The sequence below is a fragment of the Uranotaenia lowii genome, chromosome 2 (genome assembly GCF_029784155.1).
Source record: "Uranotaenia lowii strain MFRU-FL chromosome 2, ASM2978415v1, whole genome shotgun sequence".
NCBI classification, from domain to species: Eukaryota; Metazoa; Arthropoda; class Insecta; order Diptera; family Culicidae; genus Uranotaenia; species Uranotaenia lowii.
The window spans coordinates 103,300,785-103,324,578 of NC_073692.1; the positions used below are offsets into that span (position 1 = coordinate 103,300,785).

The following is a 23,794-nucleotide window of genomic DNA, read 5'->3' on the forward strand; positions in this document are numbered from 1 at the left end:
CGCGATGCCATGTAATTTTTTGATGTTTTGTAGTTAATAAAGAGAAAATGTATAGCTGTTTCCAAAAGCTTCATAATTAATCTTAAATCTTATAACATAACGTTATCTTTACTGCTTAATAACTCCCCTAAACGATATATTTTAGTAAAAAAGTCGAGAAATTTATATCAATTTCAGAAAAACTTCGCGGACCGCACATGAGTGTGAAGTGGTCCACAGACGGCCCGCGGGCCGCGCTTTCTTTATCCGTGCACTAAAGCATATTACTATAGTACTAAGTATTTTAAATTAATGATTTCTGATCAATTATCAATTTTATTGGAGACCACACATAATTTTGGCTTCTGCAAAAAAAAAAAAATAGAGTTTTTTTTTAACTTTTCTCTGCTGCTTTCGAAAAAAAAAAAACAAAAAATGCATACCAAAAAATCAAACTTCTTTCTATAACATTTTTTTTACTCATGTATAACACACACATGGTGTAAAATAATAAGTTTTACTGATACGATTCCAAATCAATCGGAATTAATATTTTAATTTAATGCCCTTTCCGGTAAGCCATTAATTAATTATTCAAATTGATGATCTTTATTCTGAACAGGACATTTGCTTGAAAATTTGCTTTGCAAATTGGGAATCAATATTTCAAAAACTCCGGAAATAGAAGCCGAATTGAAATTTCGAATAATACAAAAATTATAAGCTTCAAACAAGAGAATCAGTGCACAGGAATATAATTCATAAAATATAACACCACATTTGAAAAGAAATTAAAACCTCATTGAAAAAAATAAATTTCAAACCAGATTAGAAATAAACACGACGAAAAATTGTTCAGCAAAATGAAAAAAAGTTGATTATTGATCACTTTTATTTCAATTTCTTTTCTTCAGTTTTTATTGGAGGGTTTATAAAACAACATGTTCGATTTTCGATTTTTAATTTAGTTTCCACATGTTTTTTTAAAAATTATTAGAGTTGTTATGTGTAAAAAGTCACAATTTTAATATTTTTTGGTTAAGGTTTGGTTTAACTGTTATGAGAATAAGTTAAAGCAAGAGTGAGCAACTTTTTGAACCAAAACGGGTCAATTTGAATTCCATTTTTCTACGGCGGGCCGTACATAAAGCATGGATCACTACAAATCTGGACGCACTATTTATTTTACCATAGTGCTCCTAGTAGTCGGATCTAGAATGTTTTGGCAGCACTTTGTAGAGGAATGTTTCTTCTACCAGTGCTGAAAATTTCATTACGATTCGTTTTGTTTCGAAAAAGTTACACGTGATGGAAGCCGCGAGATGAAAATAAATTTTGAACAACCACGTCACGGGTTCAAAAATCGCGAAATCGTTAAAAATGGTCAAATCAACCGTGTGTAGCGTTCTCAAACGGGTCTATGAGATGCGTACTATAGATCGGCAGGTTCATACCAAGCGTCATAGTGGAATTAAGGATCGGAAACTGCATTTGAAGGTGTTGAGAACGATCAAGAAAAACACAGGGTAGTCGGACTATGACATTGCCAAGAAATTCAACGCCGACCGGTGCACCGTCAGCAGAATTCGTCTACGCGAAGGAATACGATCCTATCGGACCAGTAAGCAACCAAACCGAACATTGAAGCAGAATTTAGTAGCCAAAGGACGTGCCCGCAAGTTATACAAGAAGATTCCAACGAAGTTCGACGGATGCATCCTCATGGATGACGAAACGTACGTGAAGATGGATTTTGGGCAGCTTTCTGGCCAAAAATTATGTAAAGCCACTGCAGTGGTGCACTGCACTGGTCATGGTGATGTCCCCGGCAACTTCAAATTCGTTTTTGCTGATAAGTTTGCAAGAAAGTGTTTGATATGGCAAGGTATTTGCATCTGCGGACGAAAAATTCCGGTTTTTTGTGAAAAACAAGACCATGGACTCCGAAATTTACAAGGAGGAATGCCTGAAAAAACTTTTTTTTCGTACATTAGATCTCACAAAGCACTAGTTAAGTTTTCGCCAGATTTGGCAAGCTGCCACTACAGCTAGGAGGTTCTACAGTGGTATTGGGCCAACGGGTGGATTTTGTCGAAAAGGACATCAACCCACCCAACTGTCTTCTATTCCGCTCTATCGAAAAATTTTGGGCAATTGTCAAGCAGAAGATGAAGAAGAATGGTAGGACGACTCGGGAAGCAACAGAGATGAAGAGATTGTGGAACAAAATGGCCGCTGAGGTCAGCGAATAGGGTGTTCAAACTATAATGAGTGATACTCAACGAAAAGTTCGAAAATTCATCAAAACAACATCGGAATATTTTTTTTTCTTATTTTTCCTTTAAAGTGCAATAAAAACCCTACATTTCAAGTACAAAACATTTTTATTTCGTTTACATAGCTCCGAGATAGACCCGTTTTAATGCGTCCAGATTTGTAGTGATCCATGCTTTAAAATGATGCTTGTTAATAATTTTCTGATCATGAGAACATAAGAAAGTAAATTTTCTATGAATACAAACAATAAAAAAAATGAATAAATTACACATTAAAAAAACCTTCAGCATCGTTTATCAAATTAGGTTCATCACTAAATCAAAGTCAATTTTTTGGTCTGTCTTTTTACCGTTGGACGTTGAAACGTTGTTCATTTACAAAAATTTCTGTTTTTTTTTTTTCGTATTTCTAAGAAGTTATTCCACAGTTAATACTTGTCCTCGAAGTCCTAATTTTTTTACCTACGAACGGTGATAAAGACATTTTTTATCATGAAATTCCGTTTAAGATATTGAGCAAAGTTACCAAACTTAAAAAAAAAAAATTATATAAATTTTATCAAAGAATCTAGGTTAGAGTTTATATTCTTGATAAAATTCTTATACCCCTGGGAAAGGCTTAGGAACACCACTACGTGATATTTTGTTTCAGCTAGATATGGTGTCATAGAAACTCATTTTGAAATTCTTAAAAACATGTTGGCTTACAGTTCTGAATATCCGGACGAGATACACCTGAGGACCAACCTAATTGGAAATTGGACTGAGAAACACAAAGAAATACAAAATTGTAGCTCGCGTAACTTTTGATCCTACCGATAGAATTTTCTAAAAACTTCAGACATGCTAACTTTATGTTTTAACAATCACTCTTCATAATTTCAATAAAAAGCGTTCCATGATATTTGAAATATTGCAGTTAAAATCCAAAAAGTCCGATTTTCGTAGATTAACTATATCTCAGGCCACACATACATTAGAAGGCTCAAATTTTGTGATATAATAGTTTGATAGTTGATCCATCTTTCGCAAAAAAATTTGATAAAAAAATATCATCAGAGTAAAAAGTAATGGAAGTTCAAAATCGAAGTGACAGTTCGCGTGCTTCCAATTTCTGTACAATTATGAACGATACTGTAACTTCACTTCAATTTTACGGTGGATAGATTCTCACATTTCTGGAATACAAAATATTGCAACAATTTCAAAGAGTTGAGCCTCTTTTTTATTCAAATTTGTCTTCTGAGCCAATTACTTCCCGGATCACGAACTAAATTCAAGCCCTCAGGATCAGAGGGGTGCAAGTGCCAAAATCATCAATTTTGAGTTAAGTATACCTAACAATTTTTCATGTTTCAATGTACTCAGATTTTTTATCATTTTTTTAACACTTTTTTGTTTGAATTAAAACTGCTTGAATTCGAAAAATATATAAAAAATCGAGCACATTCACAACTTTGAAGCGCGTTTTCTCGAAACTATCATTTAGGCACTTGCACCTATCATTTAGGCACTTGAATAACGGTTTCTCAAATATTCTTCTGATTATTGAGCAAATCATAGAACCTTTTTTGCTGGTCAAAATTCATGAGAACCAATTGAAACTCGAAAAATCGTTGAAAACTTTATGGTATTATTTTGAAGATATGCAATATGAAAAAAAACTCGAAAATAAAAACTGAAAGTTAAATTAAAAAGTTAAGGAAATATGAAGTACAAAGTTTGATTTTAGCGTTTGAAATGTAAAATAAGTGTTTTGTGTTGAAACAACCATTGATAAAATAAATGATCCTTTAAGAAAAAAAAGCCTACATACTTTAATTTCGAAATTATGAACAGAAATCGATAAATAATTCTCATCTGTCATAAAAATTCTATATTGACACGTTAATAAATGAAAAATTAAAAAAAGTAATCAGCGTCAGAGCGTTGTCATGTCAATCAGTTTTGATTTAAATTCATATGTATTGCAATTTTGAGATAATTTTAGATTCAATGAACCATTCTAGGATGCGGGAGTTTTTGCAGCAATCTGTTGGAAAATGTTAATGCAAAAATTTACTTTCTGAGCTTTTAAATTTTTTTAAATTCTTACAGTAACAACAAAAATAAAAGAAATTTCGAAGAAAATATGAAAATAATATGTTATTGTTAGTGAAATTATGATAGTTGAACAATTTGTTGAAAACAGAATTTTTGCCAGGTTTTTTGAGAATTGGACCACTGTGGGGCGATCGAACATTTGGATGCCTCATTGACAGTGATGTCAATGAGGCATCCAGTGATTTTCAGCTTAATAACTTTTTTATCTTAACTTTTATTGAAATGCTGTCTTTTGATGAAATATTTGTCATATTTTTAACTTTAAGAAAAGTGTTCAAAAGAAAACGATTCAAAGAGACCAAAGCTATTGATGAAAAACTTGTTTTTAATGTTCCTCCCGAACCAAATGTCTCAAAATCCCATACAAACTTCAGGCTCGTTGAGCGACCCCTTCCCGTAGTCCAACCTGGCCTAAATTTGGCAGGGGACCTTGTACTAGGCCTAAGACCAATTTTAGACTGCAGCGCATAACTTTTTTTTAAAGTCGGGTCATTTGGAGCAGTGTAGTCTAGTGGGTATACAATTTTTTCAATTCCTGATTTCATGTAAGCTACTTTTTAAATGACAAAGTTAATGAGTTCTGCCTCCTTAAAAAAAACTCCAAACCACGTCACTGTGGAAACCGGACGACTTTGATTTTTTTTTAATGACATAAAAGAGCACTCGGATACTATTTGTGGTCACAAGTTTCCTTATATAGTGACCGTTAAAAATTTATTGAAAGAGTTTTACCAGTTTTTTATGAGCCATATTCTGATATTCAGCTGTTTTGAGAATAATTTTTTTTTTAATCGAAACCAGTTTAGAGTTACAGTAAGTTATATTGGGGTAGTAAAATTCTTTTCCTATTCATCGTATTTTTCACAATTCCGAATTTTATTATTTCCTTTTTCTTTGAAGAAATTCGAGGCAAATAATAGATGTTTTTACTTATAATATTAATAAAGTGGGTTTGTACCAACTATTTTGAACAAAATTTCATTCATGAAATAAAATGTTATTTTTATGCTCAAATAAAATTCAATCATCAGCAAGTTTAATGTTACCAATAAATAGAACAACACTTTACAATACTATATCCATAAGGAAAGAAGATATCCCCTTTCATCTCGTTTTCATGGCCGTTTTGCAACATTATTTGTTACTTCTACCGGTTTGGGCTGTATTTCGTTCGGAAAACTGTTTACGCTTATGGGCGCATTTTGTTTACTTACAAAACCTTGTACGAAAACGAATGCTGTTGCGTCCGTTAGATGGTGATATTTCAAAGGGGAAATTCCGGCTCCTTATCAATGATGGCCAATGGTAGCCAAAACGGTCGAATACTTTCTACCAACTCCAACCTTGGCATCCATTCTAAATCCGATTCGAGAATATTTTCCCCTCAACGCGGGTCCACTTAATGTCGTTTCTATTTTCATTTCGTCTCTGTTGTTGATTTGCCGCTTGGCATTATACATCAAATGCTTCGTTTTTTTCTCCCGTCGCCCAACCGGTCCCTGGTCTAGGTGACAGCTTTGCGTCCGCAGAGTGTATGAATTTAATGTCAGCGTGTTATTTTAATTGCCGCACAGATTAAGACATTGTGAGAGAATTGAAAATTTATTCGAAACAATCTCTCGCTAGTCCACTCTGGCCTCACGGCCTCGCCGCTAGCAATTTTTGCGCAAAGAAGGATATGGAGAAGGAGAACAGGAGGATCAAAATTCTGACCAGCTGTTGTTCCCCGCCGAGCGTGATACGCATACGCCTGGCTGGACGATTCTTCGGGTGAATTTAGAGGAACTTATCAAACTCGACCACGACACGGCTGGGTGGGCGGAATCATTTAGTTCCAGAATATAATTTATATTTCGCCATTTGGACAATTTTGATACATGTTATTGGCCTTGGAGATATTTCGGTCCAGGAATATAAACAAACGCAGTGGACGGATGGTTTAATTTTGGAAAACTTCGGAAGAGACCGATCGTGTGCTCTCTAGGTGGCATCTAAGACTGTCTCAATTCCTTTGGTGCGTGCTGAATGACTGACGCCACCAGTCTCGGTTGCTGATAGATGATAGATATTATTTTCATCTGGGTTGTATACCAAAAATTGCTCAAGATTTATGGTATGGTATTTATGGTAATATTAATAACAATTAAGGATAAAAATCTAAGATAAAACCTACACATTTCTATACAGTTCTTGAAACAATAAAATTTTCTCTGGAACACATTCCTGGAAACATCAAAGTCGAAATGCTCAGAAAAGCGATTGAATGTTTTAAATATGCCGATAAAGCCGCTGTTCGCTCCATAGTTGTTAAGACGAATGGGAACATAGAGCACATTTGCGTTTCTTTCAGGCTCATTCTTTAAAGCTCGAAAGTTTTTAGTCTCTAGACTCTTGAAATAATAATGGTAATGATAATCTGCTAAGTTAATATTGATAGGAACAGTTTAAGAGTGGAAAATATTAACAAACATTTTTTCCAAAGTTCAATTCTCTGGAGCCACTATAAAATATACATTGTGCCAGCAACCTTCATCTGTCAAATGACGTAAACAAAACAGTAGAACAGTATACGCTTTAACGGCAAGATGTACACAAAGTAGATACTTCTCGCCCAAAAATCGCTCAAACAAATCTATTTAGTGACTGTTTACTGCGTGAAACGATCTCTCCTTGATGGACCATGTTCACAGGAGCTGAAGGCAATGGTCTGCACGCACTGTAAAAGTGATAAAATTGGTCAAACACTTGAGCAATTTCTAGTAAAAGGTATCACACTTCAAGTTCACCATCACTAGTTATTTAGTGGCTCCAGAGAGTCCGAGTCTATAGAAGATCGATTTTAAATTTTTATAAGGTATGGATAGTATAAATTTGGTTATTTTAATTTTCATCAACATTGTCGAGCCGGCTTGAGGCTTAAAACATCTCAAATTAAGACAAAAAAAGTCATAAAAAATGCCCTGTGCAATTCGTTTGGTAAAACTGAAGTTGCGTAATGTTCAAATTGTCAATTAAACCGACCAAGTTTTTGTTATTCCCAAATTTACATATTCGGATGCAGTGTGCTATGTTATAAATCAGCGAATTGTTTGAGTTATTACAAGTCAATTAATAAATTATTTCTAATGTTTTCCAATTCGTCGCGTCAACCCATCTCCGCACATCTAGTAGTACCTACCAGTTCCAAATGTATGAAGCTGCCAAGTACTAAAATGGCAAACGGCTCATTATGGTATGCCATCGGTTGTCGACCAGCAGCCGAGAGTTTATGATGTGCCAAAAGCGACCAGCCAGTGTACAATAAATTTAATAAAATTCGCTCGTTTTGCAAATAATAGGGCTTGCCATACAGTCAAAGCTTGGCACCAGTTCATCAGCAGTGTCAAAATCGTCGACCATGTGGTACATATGGAATGGATGATGCACTTAGTTAGTTAAGAGGAGAATTGTTCTTGTCAATTGATGTTTGATTTCTTACATCTGCTTGGAGATGAATACACTGCTCATTGTCAGGAATGTTGTAACCAATTTTCGAATCCAACAAAAATCCATAGCTGAGCGGGCAGTGTCGTTGGTAATTACCTTTTAAAAAGGTATTCTTAGTTGGTATACTAGTAAGTTTGATTTCTATTGGAAAAATCATCATTTATTTTAGAGCAAAAGTAAGTTTGAACACTAAAAGATAATCTAGATATGACCAAATTGGAACATTTTTTAGGTAATTTTCATAAAATTAGAATCGCATAAGACTGTTGAAACAGTAAAGGCAGAAACACAATACAGCGTCGGTCGTCGCGTCACGTCAGCGGTCAACGCTGTCGATAAGTACTAAAACGCGGACGCGACGCACCCGACGATTTTTGCATCACAATTCAGCGTCAAGAGACATCTAAGATGTCCGAACCGAAATGTACCTCTTGGTGCAGCAGCACGGGGGAGTTCCGGAGCATCCTAGAATTAATTTTTCAAGGCTATTATTCTAGCAACAGCTGATAGGGATTTTCAAAAATGACAAGAACTTACCCAAAAATTCAACGGCAACTGGTAACAAAGAATGTTAAAATTCCGCTGAGTCAACCGACGAAATGCTGTCTGCGGCTGAACTGCTGCTGCTTCCAACTTCACATAATCCAAATTTTTTTCACAACTCTCGTCTGAAAATGGAATTGAAAGAGCAACGTCGCTGGCGGTTCAATTTATAATAATTTAATAATTTAATAATAACTTACAGTTTTTATTATAAAGAAATTCAGCGGAATTGCAAGTCCAACGCGGAACCAGGAAAAGAACAAAGACTTCTGCGATTGCAAAAATGGCGACTGATTATCCAATCATTTCATTGTTGAATTTCAACCATAATTGAAATTTTCGTCATGAACTCATAAAATGGTTAAAATTAAACGATTCATTACGATTGAAAAATAACAACTTTAGGGGTTCTACCATAAATACCATAAAATGTATGAAAAACAGTCATTTCTGGTTAAAAAAATATGAGCGTGTACTGCAAGTTTTAAAGTTCTGTGATCAAAACTCGCGGAAATGGAGTCGAAAGAACAGCTCGCGCGTGATAAAATTTTACACATTCATCACGAGAACAAGAATCTCTCGCATCGCTCCATCGCTAAAACCTTGGGAATCGCGAATTCCACGGTGTCGTGAGTGATTAAGCGGTTCGAGGAACGATTGACCACCGATCGGAAGCCCAGAAGTGAAGGAAAAAGTATTCCGTACAACACCAGAAATCACAATCGCCTAGTTGGGGCCTTCAGCCGAAACCCGAACGCCTCCGTTCGGGATGTGGCTAAGACGTTGCACCTAAGCCGAAGTTTTGTCCAAAAGGCCAAAACTAAGGCTGGGCTTCGAACGTTCAAGGTACAGAAAGCCCCTAATAGCGACGAGAAGCAGAACAAGTTAGCCAAAACTCGTGCCAGGAAGTTGTACCTCAACATGCTGACGAAAGTTGAATGGTGCATCATGGACGACGAAACATATGTGAAGGCCGACTTCAAACAGATCCTCGGCAACCTGTTTTTCACGGCCAAGGATAAGTTCAGCGTTCCGGAGCATATCCGCACTCAAAAAATGTCAGAATTTGCAAATAAATTCCTGTTTTGGCAAGCCATCTGCACGTGCGGGAAGCGGAGTGCACCTTTCGTGACCCAGGATACGATGAACGGTCAGGTGTACATGAAAGAGTGCCTCCAGAAGCGGCTGCCAAGCAATTCGAAATTGCTTATTTGATATCAAATAAGATTAAAACAACAATGATCTTTAAGCTTAAACATTCCATACTTTCTACTACACGTATCCACACAGACAGGCAATTTAGGACGATTTATGAAAAATTAGTAACAGTTAGTCTTAACAAATTCAATACATTATTCTTAAAAAAATACAAGAAAAAAGAAAGAGAATTACTTGAAATTTAAAGTTTTTAGCAGCACTGCAAAAATCAAATCTAAGGATTAAACAAAAATTATGTTCCTTTAAAATATATCCAAAAATCGTTTTGGAACACAAAATCTGGAAAATTTCAAAAAGAAATTTGAGCTTTTTATTTGATTAAACAAATAATCTTAATGAACCCGGGCAAAACCCGAGGAGTTTTAAACAGTTTCGGCCAGATTTGACTTATCTCGAATGCCTTATTGGATTTATTGGGAAGCCTGGATATATCAAGAAAATATGGAATAAACGATAATCAAAGTATAAAGCAATACTTGTCAGCATTCTCCTGTACGATCTAAAGCATCCTGTACGGATACAACTAAGATGTTTAAAGGTTTTGATGATTGTGTAGCTTTTTCAATATCACTTTTGGATATTATAAATATTATTCAACATCATTAAAAAAAATTGGTTATTGTATACCTAGATCTTTAAAAAAAAAATTCGGTCTATTCAGCCGAATATTTAGCTCAACTATTCGGTGAGCTGAATGTTCGGCTCAATGGTTTTCCGGCGCCTAATATTCGGTACATCTCTACATTTAATATTTTCGTATGATTTCAGATTAAATTTATAAGATTGAATTCTTTTTTTTTTTTAATTTTGCATCAACATTTTAATTTCAGACCAAGATTATGACTGAAAAATGAAAACTAGCTTAAAGTTCCATAATTTAATTCATAATTTAGCCAAAAATCTACAATATGAATCTGGATTCAGAATTCTCGTTTTTTAACCAAAATAAAAGTTGAAGTAAAAATTCGTTTTTTCTAACTCGGATTTAGTTTTCTAATTAAGATATTAATTGAAAGAGTCAGAATACAGAAAAAGTCAGATTCGGGATCTAAGTTCAGATTTAAGGATCTGAACCTAACAACCAACGAACACATTTTTAGAATTCAATTCCAAGTATTTTCAGTTCGAAAATTTCGAACAATCGGAATAAAAAAAAAAAGTCAAAATAAGAACTATTTTTTGGAATGTAGTTTCAAGCAAATTTTAAGTTGGAAGAGCATTTATTTACTGAACTTTTATGTTTAAAAATTTAAATTAGAATTTGACTAAAAAAATCTTATGTTCAAGACGATAAAAAAAAATTCCAAGGTTTATTAGCGACACTTAAGCATCCTTGTGACATTCGTGTCTAGTTGATAACAAATGATTTTCTACTTTGTGATGTTTTTTTATTGTGATTAAAAGGCTCCATTGATTTAACATTTTTAAACGCTGCTATAATTACTGATTATAATATTTTAATAGCATGTGGCGAGATGAACTTTGAAATTTTTAGACTTTGTGAAATATACAGCTGGTGGATGAAACGAGTGCGCTTCGTGGAAAAAGGCAAAAGGTGCAATTCTTCATTGTGTGTTTAATAATTCTTTAGTAGGATTATATTAGCTTCATTTTCCTACATTACTGTTTGTTTTTTTTTGAGATAGCGGAACTGTAGCGCCTATAATAGAATGAAATCGAGCGCAGCAGAAAATATTTTCCCAAATTTGACATGATGCCATCATGACATTTTCACAAAATCTCTAATATTATATTATATTATCTGTAATATACAGCAACTGGAACTGGAACTGGAAAAGTTGATACAGCTTTCTCGTAAAAAGGGTAATTTTAAAATCGATCCAATCAATTAGTTCCAACTTTGTCATATTTGTTAATGTATTGTTGGTATAATATTGTTCAGTAGCCAGAAATTTTTCATTAAAAATGCATCATGCCATCAAGAATGTCGACCTTTTTATTGGAAATTGCCCACAGCTATTAGACAATGATTTTTCAAACTATCTCAACAAATTGCGAGATCAAAACATGAAATTTGACAAATTTAAGCTTATTTTGTGGAGCAATTTAAAATTATCTTTTTTACGGGAAATGCTGTGTCTTTCTTCCTAGTTCAAATTAGCTGAATCTTAAGAGATAAGTTAAACTAGCTTGTGTGAAAACGCCATGAAAAATATTAGACAACGGAGTTAGACAGCGCGAGCGTGTCAAAGTTGGAATGATGTTTGCTGCTGTGCCCGATTTGATATTTTGTTGACGCTACTGTCTGCTGACAGTTTTGGTAATTCACAAAACAACAAAAAGTTGAAAAGATTAATTATAATTTTTTTATTGAATTTACAAACTGAAACTTTCATTCATTTTGAGCATGAAATGAAAACCTTTTGTTAAATTCTGATTTAAATTATTGAACATAGAAAAAAATAAGATTCAGAATTGAATACCTACATATTATGATTTTTTTTTCAAAATTGCCGAATGTTAAATGATAAGTTGAATAAGCGAGTGTAAAAATGTCATGAAAAATGTTAACAAATATGAACATAGCTGGAAGGATGTTCGCTGCTGCACGTGATTTTTTTCTTGTGATGGACGCTGCTTATTCCACATTTCCATTGAGTCAAACCGTTACACATGAATTTTTCCTTGACTCAAACCATTACATACGAATTCCGTGTTTTACTACAGGCTAAAACACTAAAATAACAAATCACTAATTACACATTTGAGTTTGAAATCAGTGACAATAATCCTGACTACATGCAGCCAAAAGAATCCACATCCCGAAGTAAGAATTTTAACAGTAGGGGATTTTTTTTGATTATCGGACGGGTTTGCACCGGGGGTCTTCAGATTTTCCCCAAAATTGAAAATTTGGTTCATTTTTGCTACTTAAAAACACATGTTTTTTTCAGATTTCTAACATTTTTATTTTTTGAGTTAGCTTCGGTTAGATTTTTTTGTAAATAAAAAATAACCATTTTTCAAAGCTACATAACTCTGTTGTTTCTCAACGGAAATTATAAAATAGCACATCAAAATGCATTAAAATTTTATCAGCTTTCCATAGAGAATAGTTGAAAAAAAATTAAATAATGACCTTCAACATGAAAAGTTGTAAATAAACTTTAAATGGCGTCTAAAAGTACCGTCTGCACCACCGAATATTTTGCAAAAAATACCATTGTATAGCTCGATTCATGATGCAACTTTCATCTGAAGACATCAAAGTGGGCCATTAACACCTTGAAGAGTTATGAAAGAAATAATGACAATAAATCTCTTTTTTTGCATCGAAAACAAACAATGGTCGAACAACTGAACTCACATATGGAGATAGCAAGCAGTTCTAACAACATGGAAACAAAAGAACTTAGCTGGTAAAAAACACTATTTTTTCGTCCTTTTCAGACTGCCCCTACTCGTATAACAGTCCCATATGAATTTTCATCATTTAAGGTCAACATAAGGCTTCAACATAAAAGACTAATAAAAAAGGTTTTGTTCTAGAAATTTCGAAAAAAAATATCAATTCGTGGCTGTCCTATATGAAATATACCTGAATAACAGTCCCATATGTGGAATACCACGGATTTGATTACTTTTCAATGTTTCTTTCGGCGAAATATTCTTTGGTTTATTGCTTTGAATCATTTAAACATTTTTTTAACTCACTTGATGTCGAATGATGCATATTAGTTTTCGAAGGCAGGTCTGACTTTCTTAGGAATGACTTCCTGAGCGAAAAACTATCGGATGCAATCAAAAATCGTAAAAAGATTCAACTTACAATGTGGAATTCATGATATTTTTTTGCAAAAGTATGTTTCTTTTTCTGACAATTGCAATTAGAAGTTAAAAAATGATCAAATTTTAGTCTTAGAAAGAAGCTTGGTGAGAAAAATATATTTTGTATGGGACTGTTATGCGAGAAGATTCGAAAAAGGTTTCAAATATGGTCGATTAACAGTCCCATAATGAATAAAAATGGTGCTCTCGACCTTACCAATAACCCAATTTCGAAAATTTCAGGCCTAACGATTTATTATGACAACCTAGAAACGATTTTCGTTTATGCTGAAAGTGGTGATCACAATTTAACAATATATTCCAAAACAGAAAAAGCTGATTGTCTCGCTTGCTTATTTTTGTATATGGGACTGTTATGAAAGAAGGGGCGGTAGATTGTTGCAGCTCAACTGACTTCATGTTATATCCAAAAATCTAATAACGTATTCGTTTATACCCAGTTTTGCACCAGGTCACAACAAGTTATGCACATTTTACTGTCATTTTTAGAAGTTTATGCGCTAAGTTTTGCATCCGTAATTCCCCAGATTTGATTTAAAATGGACGGTGGAACACTGAAGATTCGTGTGTGAGCGATCGAGGTAGCAAAACACTGACGACGAATTATGTTCGTTCAAGTATGGTAAACCTCAAAACTGGGCAAATGTAGAAAACGAATACGGTTAAAGTATCATATTTTCATCATTTTACAGCCTGGGCTGGCCATACTGAGCTCTTTGATTATTTCTACAACATTTGTGCCATTTTCTCATACTTTTTTGATCTCCTGTGGATTTTGGTGTCCTGTGCTTAGCTCTCGATATGAAAACTATGTAAAGCACGTCTATATTTCATTTTTTTAATCACATTTTTGTGATCCCAAACACAGGGACTGAACCTTCTACGATTGGCATTGATTATGCTTCACAATGATCTTTGATCGAAAAATTAATAAGTTATATAGTATATGACCAGGTTGTAAAAGCAAAATTCCCATTATTAGTAATATCACATAAACAATACGATACTCAGAATTTTGGTTAAAATTTAAAGTTAGTTTTGCTGCAAACACTCCACAAAGCACGGGTGTAGTAGTTTTTTTACCTGCTTTGGTAAGTTCTTTTGTTTCCATGTTGTTAGAAGTGCTTGCTATCTCCATTTGTGAGTGCAGTTGTTCGACCAGTGTTTGTTTTCGATGCAAAACAAGAGATTTATTGTCATTATTTCTTTCATAACTCTTCAAGGTGTTAATGGTCCACTTTGGTGTCTTCAGATGAAAGTTGCATCATGAATCGAGCTATACAATGGTATTTTTTGCAAAATATTCGGTGGTGCAGACGGTACTTTTAGACGCCATTTAAAGTTTATTTACAACTTTTCATGTTGAAGGTCATTATTTTTTTTTCAACTATTCTATTTGGAAAGCTGATAAAATTTCAATGCATTTTGATGTGCTATTTTATAATTTCCGTTGAGAAACAACAGAGTTATGTAGCTTTGAAAAATGGTTATTTTTTATTTACAAAAAAATCTAACCGAAGCTAACTCAAAAAATAAAAATGTTAGAAATCTGAAAAAAACATGTGTTTTTAAGTCGCAAAAATGAACCAAATTTTCAATTTTGGGGAAAATCTGAAGACCCCCGGCGCAAACCCGTCCGATAATAAAAAAAAATCCCCAGTACTGTAAAAATGGTAAATGGTAAAAATTATCAAAGATTCATTCATTTATTCATTGAATCCTAGGCTTCAGCCTTTAATTTTAACTTGTCTTAACGGAATATTTAAGAATAAGCTAACTTTAATCTATTTTTTATTTGTTCTCCGGACATTTCACTTTGCGTTGTAGAGCGTTCTCATCATATAAATAGGTTCATTCCGAGCGTAGTTCTGGATTCGGTTTGTTAGCTGGAACGGTCTTAAGCTACGTAAGCTGCTACGTCCTTTGTTAGGTGAAATTTTTGGCAACAAAAGGGGTTAACAATATTTTCAACTGGTTGAATCCTTCAAAAACAACAAGTCGATTGATTTTCTAAGATTTTCTCGTGAATCCAATCTTACCAGCATATTCTCTCAGTGTCTGGAATGAGAAACCAGTAGTTATTATAACGGCCGGTTTTTTCTGCCTTTAATCCGTGTCAGTTTACCAAACAAATGTTTTTCTGTACATAAACAGTTACTTCTTCGTACGCTCTAGTAAACGGAATCGGAGTTTTGATCTGTATTTTCGTGGTTCGTGGTGAAATTAATTTTGGAAATTCGTCATCTCCAGTAAGAAAGACTGGTGGAAGCCATTGTTGTCATTTCAACAAGTCGTGATACAACAACTACAACCTAACCATGGGTAAACCGAAGCGATCGAAGCAGGATCTCGATACCTCGGAAGAATTTACCGATACAAGCAACTTGTTGGACCGAATCCAGAGAATGATAGATGCTGCCATTAGTCAAGTGTTGTTGAAAATCTCGGAGACGAAAACTGAGATACAATCCGAAATTACGACACTGAGGGACGAGTTGAGCGAATACAAACAAAAATGCTCGAAGTCAATCCGCTCCGTTCAAGAAGAGCTTAAGCTTACCCAGGAAAAAATGCTTCATCTCGCCAAATCAAACGATCTCATCATCACCGGTATACCATTTCAACCTAACGAGAAACTTGGTGATACCATAAGGAAAGTCTCACTTGCTCTCGGGTTTGCCGATAGTGAACTCCCCCTGGTATCTGCTAAACGTCTATCTCGCTCCCCAATTCAGGAATCCAGTTCACCACCAATACTGGTAGAGTTCGCTTTCAAGAGTGTTCGGAACGAGTTCTTCGGTCGGTATCTCAAAAAACGTTCCTTGGCGCTCACTCATATCGACATCAACGTAAACCGAAGAATATACATCAACGAGAATTTGTCCGAATCGACACGTAAACTCAAGGGAGAGCTACTGAAACTCAAACGGTCTGGATCGATTCAATCAGTGTTTACGAAAGATGGGCTCGTGTTCGTGAAAACATCAGTTGAAAAAACACCAAAACTGATAACATCGATTGATCAAGTTGATTGCTGAACCTTTCCCTGTTTATATCTTATTCCTTCCAACATTATCCCTTGAATCCTATCCTTACTTCCCTTGAATCCGTCCTCTCCTGAAAGTCAAAACAACAAAAATCTAAACCCTTCCTTTTAAGCTTTTCTTTATCCTTCCCATGTATCCCCTGATTCCGATCCTTAAGCTATCCATGATTCCATCTCCTTCCTAAAAGTTATGTTGCTGAGCTGCTGCGTGGGTGGGATGCTGATTACGTCGCACGATGGGTTGCTGCTGGGAACCATCGATGGGTTACTGCTGCTGCTGCTAGCCGACATGGACTTATGCTTTTTGTTTACACACCGGTTATTAAAATTTAATTTTTGTGAAAAATGGATAACCAAGTGATAGTTTCTGAACATAATCCTAGCTTACTGGTCAATTTGGGGAGGAAAAAGCTATGCTCTCTTGTAAGTACTTTCTTTATTTTTGATGCCTTTTAATATAAACAATGCTCCTGACAACCAAAATGACATTTACATTCCGCGAACCGTTATAAACTGTTCTCTACCGTCTGATAAACTTAACTTTTGCCACATTAACATTCAAAGCCTTTGTGCCCGACAAATGTCTAAGTTCAATGAATTAACAGCTTGTTTTGTGGGAAGTAAAGTTGATTTGATATGTTTAACCGAAACGTGGCTAAATAGTACAATTACTGATAATAATATCGCGATTGATGGCTACCAACTTTTGCGTAATGATAGATCTTATGCCCGAGGGGGAGGTATCTCAATCTACTTCAGAAATGATATCAAATGTACCCCTGTTGCTTCCTCGAGAATCATTTCAGACCATCAGGACAAAACCGAATACTTGTGCACAGAGGTTGCTGTTGGCAGTTGTACTTTTCTTTTAGCTGTTTTTTACAACCCTCCTAGAAATGTTTGCTCTGATAAACTTTATGATCTTTTTACCGATATCTCTTTGATGTACGAAAGCATTATTCTAGTGGGAGACTTCAATACTAATTTGTTAAACATTTGCGAGTCAACAAATAATTTTAAAGACACTTTGGATAACCTAGGATTTTCTTGCATTAATACTAATCCAACTCACTTCCACTCAAATGGAAGTTCTTTAATAGATCTGTTGATTACAAATAAAAATGACCTTATAATGAAACACGATCAAGTGTCTGCTCCTGGGTTTTCTAAACATGACATAATTTATGGATCGTTGAATGTTAGTCGAATACCCCAAACTAGTTCTTCTTTTTATCGAGATTACGCAAATATAAACGTAAATCTTTTAAATTCTACATTTAATTCCTATGATTGGACTTTTTGCGACCAGATAGATGATCCTGACCTTGTTCTTCACATTTTAAACACGCGTATTCTTGAACTTTTTGATGCATTCGTCCCTTTAAAAAAAGTTTCTCCGAGGCGTAATCCTTGGTTTAATCAAGATATTCAAAACACTATAAGAATTCGAGATGTTGCTTATCGTTGTTGGGTTAGATCTAAACTGCAAGACGACTTTGCTCGATATAAAAGATTACGAAATTTGGTGACGAACAAAATAAAACGTGCCAAAATAGATACCGTTTCTAATCGTCTGTCACAAGCCAATTCAAACCAAGAACTATGGAGAAAATTAAAACTGATCCAAAATTCTAAATCCACGAATAACGAAGTCTTCAACCATTCCAGCGACCAGATCAATGAATACTTTGCCTCTAATTTCACTTCTGACGATGAAAATTTACCCCTTCTGCCTTTAAACGATAGTGGTTTTTGTTTCACCTTAATTGACACCAATGATATAATAGTAGCAATTAATTCAATAAAATCGAATGCCGTTGGTCCAGATGGAATTCCACTTAAGTTTTTGAAGTTTCTTCTACCATCTTTGTTATATCCTTTATGTAAGCTTTTTAATACCATCATAAGGTCTAGTAAATTTCCAACATCTTGGAAAATAACGAAAATCCTACCTATAAAGAAGAAATCTAATAGCAAAGACCTCTCTAACCTTCGTCCAATAAGCATCCTATGCGTTCTTTCTAAGGTTTTCGAGCGTATAATAAAATTGCAAATTCAATCATTTTTAAACACCATGAATCTTCTCAGTGATTTTCAATCAGGATTTAGATCTAAACACAGTACAACTACAGTTTTAGCCAAAGTTCTCGATGATATTCACAGTGCCGTTGACAAAAAGCAACTGTCAGTGTTGTTGACCATAGATTTTTCGAAAGCATTTGATAGAGTTTCGCATGTAAAACTTCTTAAAAAACTGTCGCACCAATTTCTGTTTTCAAGAAGTTCGGTTTCGCTTTTAGATTCCTATTTGAAGAATCGAATACAATTTGTTTCGTGTAATGAATCTCGCTCATGCACTGCTCCGGTTATATCAGGGGTTCCTCAAGGCTCAATTCTGGGACCAATACTTTTCTCTTTATTTATAAATGATTTGCCTGCATCTTGTAGAAGTAGTAATATTCATATGTTTGCCGATGATGTCCAAATTTATTTTTGTGCTGCTCGTAATTTACCAGGAAATATAATAGATGTCATGAATACCGACTTAGAAAATGTTTATATTTGGTCTCAAACGAATCGATTGCCCATCAACAGCGATAAAACTAAGGCTATGTTTTTCCCCGCATCGTACAATATTTCAAATTTACCACTGCTAAGCGTTGGTAATGACGTTATTCAATACGTAGAAAGCCTAACTAATCTTGGCGTAATTATTCAAAACAACCTGCAATGGACCTCATTCGTTAATTCTCAATGTTCAAAAATTTACAAAACGTTGCGTATGCTTAAAATCACTTCATATTTTTTACCCGTGAAAATAAAGCTAAAACTTGTGAAAGCTCTCATTCTGCCGCATTTAATGTTCGGTGCCGAATTTTTAGTAGGCGCGTCTTTGATTATCATGAATCGGGTTAAAGTTGCATTGCATAGCTGCATCCGCTACGTCTTCAATCTATCTCGTTACCATAGAGTTAGTCACCATCAATCGCAAATTTTAGGAACATCCTTTGAAAATTTTTATAAAATAAGATCTTCTATTTTCATTTATAAAATAATTAACTCAAGGAATCCATCTTATTTAGTGAACAAATTTATTCGGCTAAGAAGCAATCGTTTGTCTAATTTTTTAATTCCACGTCACTTCTCTGAAAGCTACGGAAAAACCATTTTTGTCAGGGGCATAGCTGTTTGGAATGACCTTCCGAACAGTATTAAAACCAGTAGATCTTTAAAATTATTCCGCAAAGAGTGTCATAGCTTTTTCAATGGGGGGGACCAGTAAGTAATAGTATCAGAAAGCACCAAGAGAATTTAGTTAGTATAGTATAATCGAAGCTTCTAAGCAAACCTAGCAGAACTAAATGTAGTAATTTAAAAGGAATTGAATTACCTTACTCTACATATTTCTTGGATTAAATAAATAAATAAATAAATAAATATCTCCGAAATCTATTTTGAACTCGTTCTACTCTGTTTTTATGTACATTGCAGTATGGCTGCCACACAATACTGGCGTATTCGATTGCAGTTTAGTTGAGACCAACATAAATCGAAACGATGGTACAAAGATTGTCCGGTTCGGGACAAATCCTACTTACCATACCGTACGTGGAGTTTGCCTTGGCAACGGCTTGTTCGAAATGTTTTGATAAACTGAGTTACGCATTAGACTGAGTCGATTTGGGGTCATTTTTGAATTTCCCAAACCCTGGGGTCTTAAAAGCTTCGTTTTGGTCCAAAACTCATCCATGATTTTTTGCAGAATTTTTAAGTAACGTTTACATGAGTAAATTTGAACTTTAAGGTTTGTATGGGAAAATTGAATATTTTGTACTGAAAAATCAACATCATTTGTGTTTCTTCTGTGGAACCGAGCCTGCTAATGGTTTTTGTGCCAATTTATAAATTCCTTCAAGGAAATTTTCCGCTGAACAACTTTGTCGAATATCATAACTTCGTATCTTTTTAGACAAAAAAGTTATTAGCTCATAACCAGCTTTAAGCTTTCTTTCTTTATAAAAACTTAAGTCTTTTATAAAAAATGCTGATAGAATATCTGAAAATCCACTGTCTACGAAATCGACAATTTTTTTTAAAAATCTTCTTATGTGGAAAAGATCCAGAAAGCAACTGTTTATTGAAATTTTGCGCTGTTATGCATAGAATTTAAGGTATTTCAAAGTAAAACATCAATAAAATTATCCATTGAATTTGTGGCAGAACGAAGTTTTTCCGGTCAGCTATTGTAGCTGTATATTTCATCTCTTAGATATTCATTAAAGCAAAATTAAAAAGAAAAATTAAGGAAGAGTTCTAGAGAGTTTTTCTACCAGTCTTCAATGTGATTCTTATAAGGTTCTTCTAACGGTTCCTACATACCCACATGTACTTTTATAAAACAACATTTCCTTCTTAAACCTTCAGAGGCTCTGATTATTTTTTTAACCCGACAAAGACATGATCCATAAATATCAGACACGATTCGACATATAAAAGCTTTTGCTAGTTGAAATGAAATGCCATGCTAAACGTGAGCCCCATTTTGATGGTTTTTATTCAACGGTTATTCTAAAAAAGTAAGGAAATTTATAGGCCCTGTTCAATTTTCTAATAATACGAGAAAACTGTCGCCCAGCGTTTTTTTTTGGACAACAGTAGAAAAAAAAAAAAGGTTGAACTTCGATGACACAGCAACATAGGAAAGCTCAACGCTGTCTGGTGGGAAGTAGACGGAAAAAGTATCCATCCAATCGAAAGAGTTTTGGCAAAACCGTCCGGCACGTCCGTCTTTAGCTGATTCAGAACGTCAGTCGGGATTTGCCGGTCAGTTAGTTTACATCGGAACGCAATAACAAGTGCAGCTAGACAGAGTTCGGAAGTGGTAGAGAGTAAAAAAAACATTGAAATTAGCGATTCCTATCTTACTCACCGGTCGGTTAGTGGAAAGCGATTGTATTACTATTTTTCCCTTGGTTGCTGCTGATTCTGGAGGGGTGGTGTTGGTCATTCGAGGGAAACATGAACCGATTCTTTTGATTTGATATGGTGGCAGAAAAGTGGCATACGATTTTCCGAATCAGTTGATTTTATCGCCTCATTAGGAGTAAATCTTATTTGTGGAATGTGAACTTCTGGAAGCACGCCGTCGGTAGTTTAACGGTTAAGGCACTTGAAGGCCTCGTAGGATTCTCGATGCGATGTAATATTGCATCCATTTGTAAGAATCGCTGAGTGTTCCTGGTCATTCAAAGAAGGATTTTTGAGTAAACTGCACCGGTAATGATTGCATACTTGTTTCATAATACACACTAACAACACAGTATGACATAAAAAGGTAGCTATCGGTCTTGAGAAAAATGTTTAAAAATTTATAAATTGGCACAAAAACCATAAGCTGGCTGGGTTCCACAGAAGAAACAAAAATTATGTTGATTTTTCAGTACAAAATATTCAATTTTCCCATACAAACCTAAAAGTTCAAATTTACTCATGTTAACGTTACTTAAAAATTCTGCAAAAAATCATGGATGAGTTTTGGACCAAGACAAAGCTTTTTAGACTCCAGGGTTTGAGAAATTCAAAAATGACCCCAAATCGACTCAGTGTTGCATGTACCCCAGTTGACGATACTTATTTTAAAGATCAATAGTTTGGAAGCCATGTATCAGGTTTTTACCACTCACGATGGCCACCAGAATTAACAAAACAAAATCTGAAACCTAGTACCCTCTACTCTATGAAATATTCTTCAAGAAACCAATTTCAGCCTCAATTTATTTTGTGTTTCTGGTTCTTCTATATGCTCAATATCACATTTGAAAACAATTTGATAAATTACACACGGCCACAAAATTTACATGCTTCCGAGGTGCAAAGAATTTAAAAGCTTATTTAGACTAATAAAGGGTGCCCTGGATCCAAATATGCAATGTTTTCATCAAAAAATTTTTTTTGAAAATATTTTAAAATCATTTAAGAAATTTTTGCATTTTTTTTAAACTTTGAAACAAAAATATTAAATTTTAAAATAAAAGTTTAAAATCATTTTTTCTCTAAGACTTCAAATAATTTTGAGTTCTGCAAGAAAAGTTATAGAGGTATTCTATTTGTTTACTTTTCTCCATTTTTAAATAAGTTTCAAACCAAATTAAATTTCTTCCAAATTGGGAAAATGCTGATCAACAAGAAAGTGACACTACTGTAATCAATCAGAGTGATCTATCTTGATAAGCTACAGTAAATAGGGGATAAACCACAAAAGATCTAACAACTGGTCGCAGTGGTAGGGGCCCGACAAAAAAAAATTAAGGTATTATTAAATCAAAAGTTTAATCGTTTTGTAGGTTAAAACTTTTATTTTATTTACAGAATTTATAAAAGAAACTCTTATTTTATTTGGAATTTGTTTGAAATAGGGTTTTTCATAAGTTTTGTCCATCAGAAATCACCTGTCTCATTGTCTTGGTACAGGCTCTACAGCTTACAAAAAATGTTGTTGGTTAGGTTTGATGTAACAACTCATAGCTATGCTTAATAGCGGCACGATATCCAAACATACGGGAAAATTGTGCCTAGCCTTTTTTTATCCAAGATTTCATCATTTACCTGAGAAACCTGAAAAACCTATAAAAGGAAGAAATAAATTCAATCTATTTAAGATGGCATAAAGCCTTTACACTAGGGATAACTAGCATTAAAGCTCTTTTCTACATTCGGTAAGGAATGATAGAATGTTTTTTAAGTTTGATTTCTTAAACTCAGATTCGCTTAAAACGTAAGATCCCAGAGTACGAAAACGTAGTCTGGCAAATGAGGGACAGTTACATATAAGATGGAAGGGATCTTCCACATCTGATTCACAACTACCACATACTGGAGATTCAGCACGCTGAATGTTGTGCATGTGATAGTTGAGTTTACAATGACCGGAGAGTGCTCTGGTCAGGATGCTGCAATGAGATTTACTTAAAGTTAACAAGTAACTCGATATGATTGGAGATGGTTTTCTAAAAATAATTTAGTTTGGCGACAAGTGTCCAACTCTTCCCAGTATCGTTTATGCTGGTTAGAGGACCAAGTTTGAATTTGATTTCTGAACCAACATGACGATATTGGGACAGCCGGCTCTGGTCCGTAAAATTCCTTTCCCGATCCAGCTCTAGCGAGTTCGTCGGCGCATTCGTTTCCAAAAATTCCCTTATGTCCGGGTACCCATAGAAGGTTTAATCCATTGCCTTCAACAAGTTCTTCGATTGCTTTCCGGCATGCGATTACCAGTTTTGATCTAGAACTGGAAGCACTGAGTGATTTGATAGCTGCTTGGCTATCTGAA

At 34.7% G+C, this 23,794-nt stretch overlaps 1 protein-coding gene across 3 annotated transcripts in view; it reads left to right on the forward strand.

Annotated features, from left to right (window-relative positions):
- The window catches only part of LOC129747144 (calmodulin-lysine N-methyltransferase), a 54,996-nt gene that overhangs the window by 13,064 nt on the left and 18,138 nt on the right, over window positions 1-23,794 (forward strand). Inside the window, exon 1 of one of the 3 annotated variants that reach the window (XM_055741186.1) lies at window positions 21,314-21,738. The exons of 1 other annotated variant lie outside the window; for it this stretch is intronic. The gene's annotated coding sequence lies outside the window, so the exon portion shown is untranslated. One more of the 3 variants, XM_055741187.1, reaches the window with a different exon arrangement.